This window comes from Schistocerca nitens, chromosome 5, assembly GCF_023898315.1.
Source record: "Schistocerca nitens isolate TAMUIC-IGC-003100 chromosome 5, iqSchNite1.1, whole genome shotgun sequence".
Taxonomy (NCBI): domain Eukaryota; kingdom Metazoa; phylum Arthropoda; class Insecta; order Orthoptera; family Acrididae; genus Schistocerca; species Schistocerca nitens.
In genome coordinates, this window is record NC_064618.1 from 425867507 (window position 1) to 425889484 (window position 21978).

A 21978-nucleotide genomic window follows, 5' to 3' on the forward strand; every position below is an offset into this window, starting at 1 on the left:
GAAATTAGGATTGTGTGTAGAAAGAACTGTGCTGTCCGTTGTGAATAATCTAATCCCAACAGTAACTTCAGTCGACTGGTGTTGAAACTTGATATTACTTCTACGATGTCCAGAGAAACAAATTCAGTTGCATTACAGAAAAATCTACAACAATAGGGGGGTACAGTGATTACACTGACAACTGAATGTATGAGTGTTGTTATAGTATATATCGGTGAATCACGAAAATAAAAATTTTCGTGGGGGAGAGGTGCAGCTGATGACTCGAGCACTATTTGAGTAGCAAACAGCGTTCACAAAAAACCTATTCTTTAAGTGACAATAAACAGCAATGGCTGACGGTACTTGGATTAAAACATCCTTTCTAATTTGTATTCTTCACTGCCTCACAGTTTCAGATAAGTTGAAATTTTGAAGTTTATAGCCTCACTAAAGCATCTGAGAGACATTTGCCTTGACGACGGAATAATAATTAACAACTTAATATCCTCGCAAAATTCACAATATGGCCTCGGCTTGGGTGATGGAATGATGATTAAAGACACTATTTTCTAACGTTTGAATAACCATTCTCAAACCGGGCATAAGAACTAAAGTCAGCAAGTTCACGTAAACTGAAGGGTCTGTCGTGAACACGCAATGGACGTTTAATTATTTCAGGTCAGTGGAGGCATCGCGTTATCGAGTGGTGCAATCGCTACATTTATAAGTGAAGAAGATCGACAGACAACGAACACAGTTCCTTTCATTACAAGCAAGGGCGGCGCGCACACACACTCCGGCGTGCTGCTCCATCGAGACAGTGATATTATTTACGAGATAGAGTATCTGAAAATTACCAACCCACTCGAGGAGTTTTTTTTCTAATAGTTAATGATTGGCTTTGTCGTGATCGACGGACGCCGTTCCACGTCATCTCGATTAGGACACCCATCACCATCGAGCCGAGAGAGGACAACGCCACATCACCTACCACTTGGATCTTGGTGACAGAATTATTTGTGTCAGTCTTGTGTTAATAAACTGTAGAACTATTATACATTTATTGTGTTATTCATGGTTATAACAGAAAGTAGCACGTTCAATCGTCATATACTGGATCAAATGGTTCAAATGGCTCTGAGCACTATGGGACTTAACTTCTGAGGTCATCAGTCCCCTAGAACTCAGAACCAATTAAACCTAAATAACCTAAGGGCATCACATACATCCATGCCCGAGGGAGGATTCGAACTTGCGACCGTAGCGGTCGCGCGGTTCCAGACTGTAGCGCCCAGAACCTCTCGGCCACCACAACCGGCCGTCATGTAGTGCTCTTGGCGGTAAAAGTTGTAGCCATTGCAGAATCTTACCAGTAAAATTGATTTTAAGTGACCACGTTGAACACTAGATCACTGATTGACACGTTACTTTCGCAACAGTATACCTGATATCGACTTATTGGAATCGAAATTGGTTCACTGTCATAAACTTCCAATTTCCTGGATAACAACGAGTTTTGGCCGTACGTTTCAACGGTCAGTCCCATCCTTTCGTCAGCAGGCGACAGTGGCCTCAGACGGTGAGTGTATTCCGGGAGAGGATCTTTATGGAAACGGGCGACTGCATAGCGTTGCCTTGTGGCGTGGAACCGCTTCCGGAAGCCTGCCGCTGCAGCGAAGGGGGGAGACAGCAGAGCCACATATTGCAGGAATCCGCGCGACAGACCGGCAAATCTCGGCTCCGGCATAAATCGCTTCTCGAGCCGCGAGTCATGGTCGGGATAAAGACGAGGCGCCACGGGCGACCGCACGGGCGCGCACCCCTCCTTCCTCTTCGTAACAGTAAAGTGAGCTACGGCGACAATCGCCGTCTGAAACCTGGCCTCGCGACGCTCTCTTGTAAAACAACTGGAGCCGTGTTTTGGAGACTCTCACCGCGGAGCGGGAGTGGGAGCCAGCCAGTTAAGGAAAAGTCGTCTCAGGAGTTAGCTACAGCTACGCATTCTCCTTACTGCTCACGTTCTCTAGCGAGAACACAGTAGATTACCTTACGACGTACTAGCGGTACGCTCTTTCCACCATCCAATGTGTACATCATATGGAGATAAAAGTGGGAAGAAACTCGTCGGTAGAGGATCCGCCTGTAATATTACCTCCCCCGTTAGTTTACGCTTCTCAAAAAAAAAAAAAAATGGTTCTAATGGCTCTGGGCACTATGGGACTTAACTTCTGAGGTCATCAGTCCCCTAGAACTTAGAACAACTCAAACCTAACTAACCTAAGGACATCACACACATCCATGACCGAGGCAGGATTCGAACCTGCGACCGTAGCGGTCGCGCGGTTCCAGACTGCAGCGCCTAGAACCGCTCGGCCACTCCGGCCGGCTTACGCTTCCCAGATCAACATCAGTATATGATGCTTAACGTAACTGTTTCTAATATTCGCGGATGTAAGGCTTTGGAAAGAAGATTCTGGAGTCTTATTTGGTAACACGAAGATGTGATGAAGTGTAATACCACATATTTTTATGTGAAAACTGTTACAGCTTTTTAAATTAAACAAACATTATCAACATTATACACAATTATTTTCCATGTCCACATATTTCCAGCCCCTATGATGTTAGAAGCTTCCGAATCGTAGCGTTTGGTATGGCGATGTGTAACGTAGCTACGTCGGTGTGTGAGAAATAGCATGCTGTAATCGAGTTTCGACCCCGAGGAGTCGGTTCAGACATGGAGCACTCTCTTCTTCAGTATGATGATACCAGACCATACACCGAGAGCTGCGACATCTGCAGCAGTCCGACGTCGTCAGTTTACTGTCACCGATCATTCTCAATCCTGTAACGAGTTGGCCTCATCCGATTTATCATCTGTTTTCAGAGCTTAAAGGACACCTCCTAGAACTTCAGTTTGATAGTAATGATGCGGTGCAAGCAGATATGAAGCTGCGACTTCATAATCAATGTCAGACGTTCTATCAACAAACTGCTCTCTTGTTACTAGAAAGGTGTTCGTCGTCAGACCGACGATGTTGTGAAATTATTATGTTGACATGAAGAATAAGGATTTAGAATGTTAATGACGTTCGTTGTGTTGTAAAAGTTTTAAGAGTTTTCACATAAGACATTCAGAAATACTACTTTTCAGGCTTCTTTCGAATAAGAAAGTAAATCAGTGAAGTTATGTGGCAACTTGAGTGCGAAAATCTATGAAATTGTCTGTCAGTCCACATGACGACAGTTTATACTAGATCAGAATTACGTCATGTCTTCGGAACCCCAAAAATAACTAAATAATACTGAAAATCTGTTTTGTTTGTTGTCCATGTTGTTGCGTAGTATGAAATATGAAATTAAGTCGTATGCAGTGGGACGGCACTGCCATTTAAATGTGGCACGTTCGCAGTTTCTCCCTCTTCCCTTCCTTACACTCAGATGGCCTCGAGCAGCAGTGGGGGAGAGTGCAGCCAGGCGAAAGAATTATGAAAATTGTGTCAGAGTTTAGAAATTAATATTTTGACATCTAATTTCGTACATTAGTCCAGAGTGTAGTTGTTGATACCCGCAGTTCTCTGTCCGTACCTTTTCTTAGACCTTAGAAATCGAGAAATGCTGTTTCAGATTCCTCTGAAAAGTATGTGGAACTGCTCAGCTCCTACTACTGCTTATTTCAATTTTCCCAATGTATTTTACACTGTGTTTAAACCTTGTTCAAGCCATATCGAGTACGAAACTTCAGCAACAGAATGACAGGAGTGAAAATTGATCTAAACTAATTCACAGTAAGAAAGCAAAATGTGAACTCACTGCTGGAGAGGAAAATGGTTGCATCCCATAACAAGGAAAGTTGGGGCAAGGAGCAGAAACAGGTATGCAGCTGATGTTAAATGGAAGCCTTGTGGTGGTACATCCTGCTATTTGTATAGTACGTCCAATGCCCGCTGCATATTCGTCTCGAACGCTACTACATAAGCATGGATTGTTTTGAATTTTTTCAGATGATATTCTTGAAGAAGTGCTCAAAGCCTATTAACTGATGGATAGTTATTTTTCTTCGATAAGACAATGTTTTGAGATATTATTTGAATGAAGTGATTGGCATGTCTGGTAAGGTGTCCAAGTAAACGGAGACTACGACGATATGAACTTGACATAAACTTGTTTCACCCTTTGGATATTGCCTGTTGTGTTCCCTTGAAAGTAATTTGCATTGTCAAATGGTGTGATTTTATGGTAAAGAAGTCAGACTACACTATTTCGGTGTTGCTGGAATAAATAGCAGCGCACAGATGCAAGAAGTCACTACAAGAAGAGCTACCACTGGCGTCTGCTGCACGAATTAAGCCGGCTAATGTCATCATACTTCACGTTGGAGTAAGTTGTAACTCAAAATTACCGTTGTTAGGAAACCTGTTCCCTAACAATGGGGATACCTCGTGCTACTGATACATCGACGACAATTTCTGGTTCATAGAGCCACCTTCAGATATGTTTCTGTTCTAGAGAGTTACTACACTGACAGCTCTTCCTCCTCTTGAAGTCAGTGTGAATTGTTGTCTGCAGAAATTTACAACTGTGGAAACAAAGAAATGTAGGAAACCTATGTGTCATGCAACCTCTCATGAGAAGGAAGAGCCTCTTAACAAAATTAGAACAAGATATATGATAAGTGACATGGAGACATCGGCTGTTTGGAGAAAAGAGAGCTCACAGAAACTAAAAGCTCAAAACCGTCGATTCGTGTTAGAAATAAGAAGGCAAGGAAGTATCACCCCAATTTCAATACATCATAAGATTCACAATACAGTGAAGTGTACATGTAATTCAGAACACGATATGTACATTGAAACAATTGATATGGAGAAAATTGTATTACTTATGCTGAACCATGGTAAACCAAATTATGGTTCCAATATTTTATGTGCGAACTACACGTCCATGCCATGTGGACCAACCTGAATGAAGTTCAAGCCAAACACCGTCCACATCAAAGCAACAATGCCACTTGTGGTTTGACTGAATTTCTAGTTATTTTGGGTGCGCAAAGCTTTATAATAAAAGAGATGAATTGAAGGAACTGTTCCTATCTGTGCTTGTTGCTACATTACCTATATTTTATACCTCCTTCGCAAACTTACTTTTTATACCACTTTTTTATTTCGTTTTCTATGTAACCAAAATTTAGCGTGCCTGAAAAAAAGAATTAATTTGTCTTTGACGTAAGGCATCTTCGTTCATCATGTTATCGGACTCTGTTAATCATATCTGCTCACTGGGATATTAACACAAAAACAAGGTTTTCTAACAAACACTGATTTTGAGCTACAAACGTGACAACCGTAATATTTAATAATGTTACTTTCCACTAGGAAGCTTCATGTAAAGTCTACGGAGATTCCTATCAGTAGCAACAAGTATTATGATCTAGGTAAATACAAAAAGCTTCTAGGATGGAGATGCGAGAGAGGGACAGAGAGTGAGTACAGGGAACTCGCGCTCTCTCTGTCTCCTCTTACTGATCCTAAAAAAAAAAATGGTTCGAATGGCTCTGAGCACTATGGGACTTAACGTCTGAGGTCATCAGTCCCCTAGAACTTAGAACTAGTTAAACCTAGCTAACCTAAGGATTCACACACATCCATGCCCGAGGCAGGATTCGAACCTGCGACCGTAGCCGTCTTGCAGTTCCAGACTGAAGTGCCTAGAACCACTCGGCCACACCGGGCGGCCTTCCTGCTCCTCCTCCCTGCTGGACACACACACACACACACACACACACACACACACACACACACACACACACACACAGGTGGCAAAACTCATAATATACACAAAACATGAATAAACATACTGTGTTGCTGAGTGCGGAACATGTGAAACTACAATACTACTCGTTGAGTGACTATATGTGACATGTTCTGTAGGAATTATAGCAAAACGAGGACGTATGACGACTGTGCTCTGCAAAGTTATGCTTTCAAATTAGTGACGATGATTGAGGCACGTATGCTACAAGAGATACGCTTGAGAATGGGCAACCCCCAAAACCGGTAGTGTCAAAAATAGAAATTTAACACACAGTTTAGGAGAGAGATGTCATTCTTCAAATTTACTGAGGCTGTGCTGCCCACTCAGAAGAAAACTGAAAAATATTGCAGTCGAGACAAACATGCTAAACCTGTATATTATTACTCTACTACCCACCAATTATCGGTAAGAGAGATCACATTGAGGGGAATAATTATCGAAAAGCACTTATAAGTTAAATATATTTTGAAACAAAAGCTATTGGCAACTAATACAGACTTCCATTTAGAAGTCAGGTAAAGTTGTTTACTTCATACAAACTCATATCACTTGCAGATATCACATACTCCAAACTGAAAGACCTTCTTCTGTTTCATGGTACAAGATGATGCAGCACCGACGAATTGTGGCTTCACTTTCCACATATTATTTAAATAGTTCTAATAAAAATTGAATTTTACTTAACGTAAAATTCTGTACCTGATGAATTAACAATATATTCCAAATGGTTTTAAGATATCATACAACAGATGAATGTGTAGAACGCGAAGTATTTACAAATGCTGCTCAAAACAAAACCTCTTATCTAACAACAACAAAAACTGTCCAAAATGTCAGATTTACTTATGGCTGGCCGGCCGGAGTGGCCGTGCGGTTCTAGGCGCTACAGTCTGGAGCCGAGCGACAGCTACGGTCGCAGGTTCGAATCCTGCCTCGGGCATGGATGAGTGTGATGTCCTTAGTTAGGTTTAATTAGTTCTGATGGCCTCAAAAGTTAAGTCGCATACTGCTCAGACCCATTTCAACCATTTGAACTTACGGCGGTCTCTAGTGCATAGTACTTCATGTGTTTCTAAAATTGGTGACTAGGCTGAGATATCGAGCAAGAAAGCCTCATATGTTCCTCTACGTCAGGAATCCGCCTACTTTTCCTCTTACGGAACACTTGGAGAACCCAGGTACTTTGCTGACACCACTTGGTTATATTGAAGGTTAATGATATTTTTAAAAATGAGAAAAACTTGTTTTATTTTGTGATAATACAATTTTAAATCATAAATAATAACACAGAAATAGTTATAAAATTTTAAAAAACTAATTTATATCGTCAAAATTTTAAAAAAATCGCTGTTACTAATAAATTTTCGGGGAGCCCTTATTCACCTCTCGCTGAACGCAGTTTGTGTAACACTGCCCTGCGTACAACACTCTCCCGTGCCTTTGTTCCTGTATCCATTATAGATTTACACGCTGAAGGGTTTGGGAATGAATTTCTAGATATCATGTTTGTGTAATTCCAACGGTGCATTTGTTACTGATCGGAAAGACATGAGACAGTAACGAGAAATTGTCAATAAGTTGTTTTGCTAAAGCTAATGTAGGAGGATCATATCGATGATCTTCGAGACGTTACGAAACGGTATTTCTCATTGATACTGCATTTATACCTACGTGAATATGACTATGAAAACGCGTTGAGTCGAACGCAAACTGGAGGATAAGAAAAACAAACGAAGAGCCCGTCATAATCGTGTGTGATGAAACTCACGCTGGGACGGTTCCGAAAACAAACAAGAGGGCACCTTGCAGGCGACTGGTGCCTCTCTCCCCTCGTTTCCTGCCACCCTCTCCGCCTTTTTTGTGCCGTACTGAAGAACCCACTTGCGCTCTCAGCTGTTCAGACGGCCCCACTGTCTTCTACATCCCGGCCGGGGCGCGAGATCTCTCAACAACACTTAACCCGTAATTCTTAAATAACGCCGCATTACGCCGGCGCCAGGTTGGGTTTTCTTTCTCAGAGAAAACGACGTTAACCGAGCGCGCACAGCCACCGCTTGCCGGAAGAGGCCTCATTCAGATGAGCAGCTTCCGGTCCGCCGCGTCGAGCGAGCTCTGTAGAGGAGGAAGGCTGATGATGTCACACCAGCGACAGGCCGGCGTCCGTCTTTTGTTCTGGCGCGTCCCGGCGCGACACGGCCCGTCCACAATGCGATGCCGCCAGTTATTTTAAATCGAATATAAATTGTCCAGGCGCAGCATTTACATAGATCGGTAAATTCCCAACTATTGTCACCCCGTCTGCTGGCGCGCCGTATAAATTTCGGCCGCGGAGAGCAGCCCGTGCCCTGAAACACATGTCATGTTCAGTTTTTGCGCGCAATTTATGCCTCGCTTTTCATAATATGTTAATTCGAGAGCCGTTTGACTGATGTTTGCGAGAGCGGGCGAGCGAGTGCGCGCACCGATCGCTGGCGCCGCTACACTTGCCAGAATAATAAACCACAGCGAAAGAGCGGAATGGTGCGAATTATTGGTCAGCGTAACGTGCCAGAGAACTCTAAACAATGATGCGCGGTGTGTGTAGTTTTGTCGGTTGAGATGTATTGGGAGTCGTTATACAAAGCGCAGAGAGCGCAAAAAGCTAGAATCACTCACGGCCGTTTCGCGAATTTGAGCCGTGTAACTTGTCAACACTGTCCTTTGCAGGGGCATGTTTTCCCTCTTTCACTGCAATGTTTATGAGCGTTGCTGTTCAGTTAATTTTAATGCAATGGTTGTTATGGTCGCGTCTGTACGTTATGGCTTAGCATATCACGTTGGTGGACTCGTGACGTGATGAAACCGATCTCAACGACAGTATAAAGTGATACGATTTGGCCTCATATATTACAGAGATATAGATGTCAATTTCAGAGGTAACACACACTGTTAAATATCGGGTATAAAATAATATGTAAGCTTCGTTGGTAGAGGTAACAAAAGATAACAGAACGCCTCTAACAAGAACTAGTCTGCCTACATAGCTCAGTGGTCTGCATTCAATTCCCGGTACTGCCAGGCACTTTTCCTTGGTCGAGGACTGGTATAAGCTACAGTCGGATTTATGATGCCAAAGTTAGGAATATGTGTAATCTGCAAAGTGCGGATTAGGTCGTTAAGAAAAAAAGGCCATTGAATAAATGCAAAATGACTTTATTAATCCAATATTACGCGTTTCGGTTTTTGCCATCAACATATATCCTAGAACTTCAGTTACATGTTCTACAATCAAGAAACATGAGCAAACTACAACGAGTAACTACAAAGACAGGGAAAAAATCGCTACACCAAGAAGGAGAGGCGTAACATAAACGTGACTTGCGTGTTTCTACATCTGAAACATGATGTCTGTTCAAAATTTCACGCCAGTCGCATAAGCGTGGTGTTAGCATCCTCGCTATGAGGGTGCAAATCAGAATTGCTAACTATACACCGTAACGGTAGTTAGCGTTAGTTATCTTTGAAATTTGACGTGGTGAGTTGTTGTCAGTCAAGAATACCTGTAAGCTGAAACGATGCCATTACCAGCACCCCACTGAGTTTGCAATAGGGCTACGAGATGCCGGATGTTCCTTCCGCAATATGGCAGAAAGACGTGGCAGGAATGCAGCCACTGTATGATTGCTAGCACTGGTGATTATGAGAATGCCACAATGAGATCGGGCTACGAACGGTCACGTGGCATCGTGATCGACGTAGGGCTCTGGCACATCGTAATGCATCTGCATCAGCGGTTTGAGCAGCAGTTGGCAATAAAGTGACCCAAAGTACTGTTACAAATCCATTACTTCTAGAACAGCTCCGAGCCAGACGCCCTGCACCGTGCATTCCACTGACACCAAACCACTGCCAACTGCGACTTCGGGGATGTCACGTTAGAGCCCATTGGTGGACAGGCTGAAGACCGATTGTATTTTGATATGAAAAATGATTCTTCCTCGGTGGGACACAAGGAGGCCAGTTGAAGGCCTGTGACCAACCTGTCTGCTTGCTAGACAGAATGAACCTAAACCTGAAGTTATGGTGTGGGGTGCAATTTCGTATGACAGCAGAAGGACTCTTGTGGCTACACCACGCACAATGACTGCAGAACTATACGTCGATCTGTTGGTTCGACCTCTTATGCTGCCATTCATGAACAGCATTCCAGGGAGTGTTTTTCATCAGGATAACGCTCGCCCATATACCGCTGTCGTAGGCCAATATACTCTACAGAATGTCGACATGTTGGCGTAGTCTCGAGTCGGGCACATATGGGACATCAACCGACGACTACTTCGACGTCACACACAAGCAGCAGTAACCGTCCTTATACTGACCGAGCAATTCAACAGGCATCGAACTACATCCCGCAAACTGACATCCGGTATCTGTAAAACACAATGCATGCACGTCTGTATGCTTGCATTCAACATTCTGACGGTTACTCCGGTTGTACGAGCATTTCACATTAACAATGGCTGTGGTCTTGCAATATTAATCACTTAAACATGTTAATAGACAAATGTATTTCCGAAATTTCATTATTCTACATTATGTTTTGGTGTAACTTTTTTTCACCTATCAGTGTATTATGTCCACTGTTTACTTGAAGTTCCGCGTTCTAAAATGGCTCTGATCACTATGCGACTTAACTTCTGAGGTCATTAGTCGCCTAGAACTGAGAACTAATTAAACATAGCTAACCTAAGGACATCACAGACATCCATGGCCGAGGCAGGATTCGAACCTGCGACCGTAGCAGTCGCTCGGTTCCTGACTGTAGCGCCCAGAACCGCACGGACACTCCGGCCGGCCTAAAGTACCTCGGCTACGACTTAAAATATTGATTCAGTGAAACAAAGGTGGCTAGTATGTCACGGATAAGCAGCATGATCAGGAATATACAGACGACACTTTGCCTCGCCGTAACCCAGATGAACATAATGGCAGCTCCATCTCCTATGCAAAGTACGCATCTCCAATGTCCACAGTAGGAACCGAACTCAAGCCACGTCAAGAATTAGACTCCTCAGTAGCGGAACAAACTCCAGATTTAGAGGCAGAAATTGCTTACCCATGATTCGAATTGGGTATCGAGCGGCTATGAAAACACGCAACCGAGTCCGACGGCAAGCGAGAGGTACTTGAAATGCTTGGGAAGCAACCCCCAATGACCCAAATGACGATGAGCATGCTAATAATGACAATGAAAAGTAATTACTTAGTGATCTTTGGAGACACATCATTACAAATGCAGCGACTTACATCCAATACACTTTGCAGGAAATGTGTTATGAAATGCAATTCGTACCTTTTATATTTTGTAAGTGCCATAAACAAATAAGATAATCAACATAGATTCCATTAGGAATTGTTGTGCACAGCCACTGTAGATAATTTAAGGAAGGATAGGAACACAGCAATCAGTGGCGACCCGACTCGTTTTTGGTTATTCTTGCATAACCATATTTTAGAAATACGTAACCATCTTCAGTGCATTTAACTGAGTTACCATCCAACAAACTCCCAGTAGCACATGTGACTGGACTAGTGTATAGGTTTTTCTTAGTTGACTTGTCCGCAGCTCGTGGTCGTGCGGTAGCGTTCTCGGTTCCTACACCCGGGTTCCCGGGTTCGATTCCCGGCGGTGTCAGGGATTTTCTCTGCCTCGTGATGACTGGGTGTTGTGTTACGTCCTTGGGTTAGTTAGGTTTAAGTAGTTCTAAGTTCTAGGGGACTGATGACCATAGCTGTTAAGTCCCATAGTGCTCAGAGCCATTTGAACCATCTTAGTTGACTTACGCCTTTCGCCGCACTGTGTTCAAAGATGAAACACGGTTCGGCCGTACACTACCATGGGTGACTATCGTCAGAGAGTATATCGGCGACTTGGAGAGATATCCCGCTCTTTTCATGATTTGGGGAGGTACAGCGGAATTACTCCTGGTGTCACTTTGTGGGGAGCCAGTGCGTATGATTTCATTTCACGGATAGCAGTGGTTAAGGGAACCTTGATGGCACAGCGCTACATCCTGGACATACCGCTTCCTCATGAGTTACCTCTAATCAAACAGTACGTTGGTGCCATTTTCCAAATGGAGGATGTTCATCCACACATGGCAGGTGTCTCTCTGAACTATCTGCTTGATGCTGAGATACTCTTGTGGGCAGGTAGATCCGCAGACTTTATCCCGACAGAATATACGTGCGACCAGATCGGGCGTCAAATCCGTCATAGTGTCAGTATCCAAGATATCTAAGGCCAGTGACACTCTTTCCATCCGAATTAGCGCACAGATCCAGGGCAGAGGGAGTGCAAAGTCAGTAGCGGTAAGCGGGTTCGTACTGTTCATAGTAAATTCGAGTCGATTTTATAATCACTGAAATAAAATCACATCCCCTCTCAACCTGTGAAGTTTCATTTCGTTTCCTGCTCTCCTTCTGAGCGCTGCCCTGTTTTTTTCAAGAGTGTATTCCAATATTTAACTGTAGCCTGTAGTTCCAACAGTCAAATCGCAGTTTTGGGTACTTTCAAGCGCCTATATTTGTGGGTAAAAACAATATTTACTTGACGCGTAATAAAACAGATACCTGATATTAGTTGAATTAAAACAATAAGTCGGGAATCACAGTAACAGCTGCTTCTGCACGACGCGCAGTGACCGGCGAAGAGTCACGACTCATTTGGGAGATAGGCAGTTTTTCTTCGGAAACGAATTTTTCACACATTCAGAAGGCGACACCTCAGAGGGCTGTCCAGTTCACGAGTTACCATATAACACATTGAATTACGTATATTTGTGTATACTAGGTGATTTTTTCCATAGTGTGCAAGCTCTAGGGACTGATTGATGAGAGGATACGGAAGAAAGGTTTTATGATTTTAAGTCCGGAAATGTATGGTTTCCACGCTAGAGACCGTTTATTCAATCATTCTTCGCTACAGAAACTGCGGTCTAATACGCGCTGTACCATGGAATCACAGTTACAATATGCATGGTTTTCTCCTAGAGGGAGGTATTGTTAATCATACGTCATGCCATACCTCCCTCTTCTGGAGGAGTGACTGGTAACATTGTGTCCGCTTTGCTTCTCTTGAAGACTCGCCTTCTAGCGGATGTGATACAGCGACGTACACAATGGTTCCGTCTTCGAATCGAGAGCTTGCCGACATGGTGTTTACTTACGAATAGGCAAACGGCAACGGGTGGCAAACAGCAAGGTTGTATCAGGAGACCAACCCCCTTCGACAACAACAACAGCATTCAACGTTTGCAGCAGTGTTTCGCCGGTTATCTGAGACAGGGTAGTTTCAAGAAGCAGGAAATCATGAAGGACTTACCCAAAATGTACGGACACCTGACTTGGAGGAAAAAGTGGTTAACAATATGGAAGGCGACGGCCGTGTCAGTACCAGGCAGTTGGCCCGCCAGTACAGGGTAAGCCAGACGACCGTGCTGATCGTTCCCCATGACATCTGTTACTACCCTTATCACTTGCAGCGTGTGCAGGGCTTACTGACGACAGACTTTGCACATCGGGAGCAGTTTTGCCACTGGTTTCTTCACCAAGCTACGACGATTCTTGGATTTGTATCATCCATGCCATTCACAGATGAGGCCACCTTTATGCAGGGTGGTACCTTCAACTTTGGCAACAGTCATCTGTGGGATAGTATGCAGATCCCACATGGCATGGTAACAGCGAATGATCAGCGTCGATACAACCCATTGGCCGGGATAACTGGCGACCGTACTTTTGGACCAGTCTTCCGTTCATGTCGCGTAACAGACCGGAACCATCGGCGTTTCTTGCGGGTGTCTTTGCCTCCCTCCCCTGATGGAAGAAGTGCCAGTGATGATTCGAAGGTTTATTGGGCTGCTACATGTTGGTGCTCCAGCCCACATGCCAATCGTGTACTCGGTGGTCATGGGCTGCTCGTTCAGCCGACCTTAACCTGTGCGATTTCTGGCTATAAGGTCATCTGAAAAGTGTCATGCATGCAGAGACCATTCCAGATGTGGAGACAATGGAGCAGCGTATTCATGCTACCTTGGACACTGTTCGCATGTAGCCTGGCCGATGTGAACATGTGAGACATAAAATGCTACAGCCCATGCACGCATGCATTGAGGCACATGGAAACCATTTTCAACACATAGTTTAACTATGGGTGCATGGTACTACCGTATTAGTTCACAGTCTCTGTAACACTGTATGACTGAACCTCTAGCGTGGAAACCATGTATTTCCGGACAGAAGTTTATTACATCTTTTTTGTTCCGTATCCTCTCATCGATCAGTCCCTAGAGTTTGTACACGGCGGAAAAAATCACCCCGTAGAAGTTAGTTGTATTTACGATTTTGTCCCCTAATATTTTGATATCCCCATTCTTCTGTCTGGTTAAAGAGTGCTTACGCGTGATTCTGTACTTCAATGTACTGATAACATTCTCTCGAACTTCCAGCAGCGTCAAGTTGTTTAAAGTCCACGATCTTCCGACCGACTACTCCCCGGCCGTTTTCGAGGGTTGACTGTATTTTGCTTACTGCTAGCGTCCTTGTATATCTGCGTTGTTCTGTGAACTCACTGGTGCTCGCTCCAGCCCCATTTGAGGTAATGTTTTCATTGCGCGCCCACCCCGCCCACTTCATCTTGCCGATGGCTTCATCTTGCCGATGGCCGGGTCCAAAGCCGTGCTTAGGTGTAGACGCCTTCTTTATTGGTGACGCTGTCACAGATTTTTATCTCGATCGCACCCCTTATTACGCTCTCCCAAAACCTAATAGTGCATCTTAGGAGCCGGCTTTTCTGTCCTGTTATTGAGCCTCAGAACGGCAAAAAACGCAAGCTTCGTCGAAACCCTCTCGGGGTCTTTCTGCTTATGCCATTTCGGAAAGATGGCTTTCGGAATCTGACGGTTGTTGTAGCCGTTTTCCATGAATTCTTTCCTCAATTGGCTCAGTTCCTTTGGCTGGATTCCAGAGTCTGAGAAGGCCTCCGCTCTACGCACCTCAGTCCTCATAACAGAACGATTTTACGGCGATGGTGATAGCTGTTGGCGTCCAGATATCGGCCCGAAATGGTGGGTTTTCGCTAAACACTGCAGTTGAGACACCCGTTTTCATTTCTGTAAGAAAATGAAACATCGTCCTTTTTGCCATTTATTGTGTAGCTACCAGTTTCGGCTCTTCTGTGTACCATCTTCTGGCCTTAGTTGATGCTGAAGGGATTATCACGATCCATATATACGAGATGTCGTCTGCAGCCAGTTGATGGTTGGAGAGACGACATCATAGTTACAGGTAGTCTGCGTAAACCAGTTGTTGGCCACTGTTGCATCGTATATATGGATCGTGATAACCCCTTCAGCATCAACTAAGGCCTGAAGATGGTACACTGAAGCTCCGAAACTGCTAGCTACGCGATAAACGACAATAAGGACTTTCGGTCTTTCATTTTCTTACAATCGTGAACGGCCGTAGTCCCCCAGACCTATTGGCACAAGGATGAACATACAAAAACATTTTCGTTACGGCTGACGAGGAGATACGGCAAAGCAGATGGTACCCTGCCGGCCTGTGAGAGACGATGTAGGTCTCAGAACGCCATAAAGTGCCATGTGAGTGTGGACAGTTTTATGTCGAACAGAGTGTGCGTACTACTGAACAGCACTGTGTGGAACATGAGATATTCTTTCCCCTTCGGTACCCTGAGAGATATAGCAGAGCATGCCCTAGAAAACGGACTTCGTATTGCATTCGAAGACACCTCAGTTATAACACGAACTAATAGTTTCCGAGATAGCGTAATTAAAGAAGCGATCGAGATAAAAATTTGTGACAGCACAATCAATAAACGGCGGCCTGCAAGTAAGCACAGCTTGGAACCCGGCCTTCGGAAATTTAAAGCAGCTGCTGCAGGTATGCGACAGAAACATTACCTTATATGGCGTTGGAGCGGTAATCACTGACGTCACAGAAGGCAGCGCTGATATATAAGGACTGTACAGCACCCAAAACATAGTCACCCCTTGACAATGGGCGAGGAGTAGACGACTGACTGGGTTCAAGAGTGATGGAACGCTAATACGTCGGCATTTGTAAAATTACGCACTGAGGGAACTGACGCTGAAACATTATATTACAACCTTTTAAAAGACGATCACTGCCATTTCGAATGGGCACTATTCGTATCCTGTGCAGACGTAACGCAATTACGCTGCAACGAGTCATAGTACACCTGAGCTGTCTTCATGATGCGCTTCTCTGTGTTCTGCGAGTTTCCTGCTCTTTCACAATATTTCGATGACCGACCCCGCCACCTTCTTCAGGTTCTGAGAGTTTTAGTGTTACGTACACTCTCTGCAAGGCTTCAAATGGTTCAAATGGCTCTGAGCACTATGGGACTTAACATCTATGGTCATCAGTCCCCTAGAACGTAGAACTACTTAAACCTAACTAACCTAAGGACATCACACAACACCCAGTCATCACGAGGCATCTGCAAGGCCTCCAACCTGACCGTGAATTACTGATGGTCTCGCGCCACTATACCTGATTTATATTCCCGACCCCCACGTCCACCTTTGATGCTCCTTTGTTTTTCAGAGTCCGTACTTATATTCCACGAATCGCAAGTGCTTTCAGCGTTTTGCAGCTCTGGTGGATGCGATGGCTGGCGTGATAAACTGAATGCCGACCCCAAGCGTTTTTCAAATTGAGACCTTCGATCCTGGTTATTAGGTTTTCCAAACATATTTATTTCGATAGGCTCCTTAATTATGCTATCCCAGAAACCTGACGTCTGCATCACCGCAATGCTGTTATTTAAATAAAACAAGTGTTGTTTTCTACATCTTTATTCTTTATGTCTACATATTAAGTTCTCAACTTAGTCACCCTGGAGATGAACACATTTCTCCCAACGACAGACCAGTTTGTTCACACCGTCACTGTGAAATGTTTGACTAGTTAAAGAAACCATGACCTCACTTTTGCTTTTATCGATTCATCACTACCAAAGTGAAGTCCTCTAAGGTGTTCTTTAAGGTTTGGGAAAGGTCGAAAACCAGATGGGATGACCGACGACAGCCAACCGAAGGCGTCAGATTCTTGCAGATTAGTAACCCTGTGTGTGGTCTGGCATTGTCAGACTGAAGGAGAGGGTGATCCATGTGTAGACGATCTCTTCGAATCCGAAACTTTATTACATCACGCTGTTTCTCATGCACCGACATAGTTACGATACTCACCGCCATATAACGCGCTACAATTCGAAGTCCTCTAGCGACACGACCTGCAGATATATAGACTTGACAAACAAAGAGCTAGAATGTTCATAACGTATGTTTTGTTTATAAAGCTTTGAGTTTTCACGTAAAAATTCGTAGGCATTACTTTCCAGCACACCCTCGTGTTTCATGGTAATATTCTAGACAGTGTTCGGTAACAGTTCATTTCCTCTGTTTTTTTATTCGGGTAACTCGCCCATATCCGTTGCACCTCTCCTCCACTTTTCTGATAGTCTGCCCCACACGAGACGCGTTGCATTCGCATCGAATGCGATACACGCCCAGCTTTCTAAGACCTAGACCGTCTTTAACTTTACAAAGAAGACTTTTTTCTTTGCCGAAGAGAACGAAATGCTCTGCATAACACGTTTACATAGGAGCTATCGATCTTGGATATTCGGTTCTCTTTCTCGATCACCATATCAACCTGTTTCTTAGGAGTTATTGATTTTGAGTTCAAGAGCCATTCAGTTTGTTAATCTAAGTACCGATCCTTTCGAAGCACTGTTCATATTGTTTTACGCCTTCGGGCATACTCTCCTTGCATCAAAGTCTTCGAATTCTAACGACCACTGTTATGGTGAAAATGTTTCTGGGGCAGCATAATTTAGGAGCCTGTCGAGATAAAGACGTCGGGAAACATGATAATCAGGGTCGGAATTGTAATTTAAATAAGGCTTAGGATCAAGTACTCAGTTTATTAAGACCTCGCTGGACATCACATCAACCAGAGCTGAAAAACACAGAGAGGATTAAAGTTTCCCGGAATTTCGGTGCGAACTCTCAAAAGCAAAAGAGCTACAAAGGGCAAAGTGGTAGTCGGAAATCGAACTCATCTATAAATAGCGGAGCGACACGAGGTCTGTCGTGCAACTATACCCACAAGATATCCATGAACAATCTCTGAAACTGGTCATTTTTTCTTGCGGAAAGGTGTAACAGACATTACAGTGTTTGATTTGCTCTGTTGTACGATCTAGGCTTTGGTCTTTGGGCATTATCAAGGGCTTCAAATTTCAAAAATGGCCTCAGACTCAAATCTACACCGAAGAGCCAAAGAAACTGGTACACCTGCCTAATACCGTGCAAGGCCCTCCAGAAGTGTCGCAACACGATTTGGCATGGACTCGACTAAATGTCTGAAGCAGTGCTGGATGGAATTGACACTATGAATCCTGCAGAATTGTCCATAAATCCATAAGAGTACGAGGGAGTGGAGGTCTTTCCTGAACAGCACGTTGCAAAGCATCTCAGATTTGCACATTAATGTTCATGTAAGGGGATCTTGGTGGCTAGCGGAAGTGTTTAAACTCACAAATTCTGGACGTGTGGTGTGTCGCATTGTCCTGACCGGATTGCCAAGTCCGTCAGAATGCACAATAGATATGAATGGCTGCAGATGATCACACGGGATGCTTACGTACGTGTCACCTGTCAGAGTCGTGTGTAGATGTGTCAGGGTTGGTTCAAATGGCTCTGAGCACTATGGGACTCAACTGCTGTGGTCATAAGTCCCCTAGAACTTAGAACTTCTTAAACCTAACTAACCTAAGGACAGCACACAACACCCAGCCATCACGAGGCAGAGAAAATCCCTGACCCCGCCGGGAATCGAACCCGGGAACCCGGGTGTGGGATGTGTCAGGGGTCCCATTTCACTGCAGCTGCACAGCCCCACACAATTACACAGCCTCCACCAGCTTGAAGAGTAACCTGCTGAAACACGTATGTTGTGTGGCGGCGAAGGCGAGGCATTGCAGAGTCTGTGACCAGAGAGCTATTTGTCGTTCCTAGTCTGCGCTTGACCGCGCGTGAGTTCAGTTGCGAGTTGGAGTTCGAGAGTAATAGCGCATGCGAGATGACGTAGTCCGTGGTAGTAGCAGTTGGAGAGTAGTAGCGCGTGTAAGATGAAGCAGTTGCGAGTGAATTACGGTCGCGTCGCAGTTGTGTGTGAGGAGTCGGCGGGCGTCGACATGGCACACTGGTCAAGATTCAGGACGAGGTAGATTTTTAAATAAGGTAATGAAGCAGCATTGCGCACATTTGATAATGTAATGTAAATTAACTGTAACTAATTTGTTCAAGAATCGCCCCAATAATAATTTTTGTTTCCAAACCAAGTACTTTAACAAAACAAACATTTCATTGAATGAATATTTGCCTTCCATTTCCTCTAAGAAAAGTCTCCCTTAAATTCAAAATTTTGCAATGCATTTCCTTCGAGGTATGGCGAAAAATAAGAGCAGATGCAGTTTTACTGAGGTAAGAATTAGAGTTTAATTATTGAACAGGGTCTAAGATCGACATTTCGGTCTATTTGCATTTTCATTGTCACTGAGATTTCATTATCATTGAATTGTCTTACATTTTTTTTGTGGGCGGCTTACATTAGGGTCAGATTGCTAATATTTATTTAATTGTCATTGTCATTAAATTTAATTGCTGGGAGGTTACATATAGCTGTATGTCTATCCACATTTAAAATATGACTTTTCAAATTTCTCTGGGGAGGTTACACTTGGCGACATCCAGTCCAGGATCGTATTTCGTTGAGAATCTTCTGAAACGTAGTCAGATATCTGCTCTTATTTGCTTAAATATAATTAGGATTTGGCGCAACGCTTTTACTAATTTTATGACTTTCTTTCCTCAGATCATCGGCAATTCTTTGCTCTGTTGTATTTGTGTGTTGCTTTTGCATTGTGCTTATTTGTTTTGTGAATAATTGTGACTACTGTGAAAATGCCGCGAAAGACAGTGAATAGTGTATCGCGAGGTATTATGAACGAAATTACCGACTTAAGCAATTTCACCGATAGTACTAGTGACACGCACTATAATGATGACAATCCTGCGTTCACTGACAATCAGTGCGTTCCAACCTCTACTGATGATTATTATCTCACTGTTGAACAAACGAACTCAATTGTCTCCTGTGTTAATTTGACGACAATTGACGACGCGGGGCGTTCTGTTGGAATGAGCGCTGCCCAGCTTAATACACCCGGTTTGGAAAATTCAAATAATGTACAGACAAATTTGTCTAATGAAAATGGACAGTGTACTGAAAGTACGACGGACTTATTTAATTCCGAAATAGTGTCTGACAGTGTACATCCGACTGATAAACCTTTTCGTGAGTCACAGAATGACCAAATGGTCACACAAAATGTGACAATTGCAGGTACACCACTAAACAACACGGGGAATAGAAATGCTAATACTGACTTTGAACAAATTATGGCAAGATTGCTACAAAAACAATTTAGTGAAAATAACAAACAGTTTAATGAAAAATTAGACAATCTTAATGAAAAATTAGACGACAATGATGAAAATTTCAATCAACTTAGTGAACAGGTCAAACGAGATAACGAAAAACTCAAACAATACTTTAAAGAAAAATTAGACAACAATTCCAAACAGTTAAATGAAAAATTAGACAACAATTCTAGGCAGCTTAGTGAACAAATTAGAGCCGTTGCCGTGCAGTGTCATGACACCAAGGAACAGTTACGCGAGGAAATTGAGGCTTGTTCAAAGAAAAGTAGCGAAGAAATTAGATCTGTTGCTCAGGAATTAAGGGATATGCAAACAGCTACAACAGAAGCACTTAGAGAAGAAATTAGCGCAGTCCGTAAACAATTCTCTGAAAAGGCTACACAATTACGCGACGAGTTTAAAGCAATGACAACAGAACTTTCGCGCACAATGGATGAAAAAATTGACGCGAAATTCGACCAACAGAACTCTCAAATTAACGAACGTCTTAGTCTTCACATACAAAACAGTGATACGCGTTTCCGCAAATACATACATGATCAAAATAAAGTAAAACGACAAGTAATGGAAACAATCACAGCAGAGAGACAGGAAGACAAACGTAAAATGTTTGCGAAGGCAAAAACATATGTAGACAACAATATTGCTACAGTGTCCGACGAAATTAATTCCATCAAACAGTCGAACACAGAATTACGTGACGAAATTTCGGATCTTAAATCGAAATCAGACACATACACAACAGATTTTCAAACAGTGACTGACAGACTCGAACAATTAGAACTAACACAGGATTCCGATGTAATTCAAGCTGATGTTAAAAAACTGAACGAAACTACACGTAAATTGCAAAAACAGATTAATAGTACTGACACTAAAAACGATGATCAGGTTAAAATACTGACTGAGAAATATGTCGTATTGACGTTATCGAAAGTACTAATGACAATAAATCAGACAATACTGCACCGGTTTCATTTAATCAAACACCAAAATTCCAAAATTTACAGCAAACAATTAATGAGATAGATTCGTCTAATAACAGCTTACGTAGAAAATTGTCAAGCTTACAGCAAGAAGTAACAGAGATGAAAAATATTTCAGTTAATAACACATCACTGCAGACGCCACTTTTCGAACATTTGTCAGATTCACGGATCACGTATAATTTGGGTGATCTACGGAGAGTACGGGACTCAGATTCCGAACAACCACAGTTCAACAGATTTTCTTACAATCCTGTTCCTGTTCCATCATACAGAGACGATAATTTTGATTACAAACATTTTCTGTCAGTTAGAAAATTGAAAGTGTTTAAAAATGACAGAACACAGATTCATCCGCTAGATTGGATACAACAATTTAGCTTTGCTTTTCCACCGACTTGGCCCGTAACACATAAACTTGAGTTTATTTGCAGTTTTTTGGAAGGCGAACCGGCAACTCGTATGAGACCGATCGCGAGACAATGTTATTCAGTAGAAGAATTTCAGAATGCCTTTCTGTCAGCGTACTGGTCGAAGACGACACAGCGCGGAATTAAAGTTCAATTAATTGGTTTACCAAATTATGAGAACTCCAAGTT

General features: G+C 43.2%; 1 protein-coding gene across 1 annotated transcript in view; it reads right to left on the bottom strand.

The window, feature by feature from the left end:
- Positions 1-21978, bottom strand: part of LOC126260504 (hemicentin-1-like) — a 1544736-nt gene that overhangs the window by 1171130 nt on the left and 351628 nt on the right. The gene's annotated exons all lie outside the window — the stretch shown is intronic.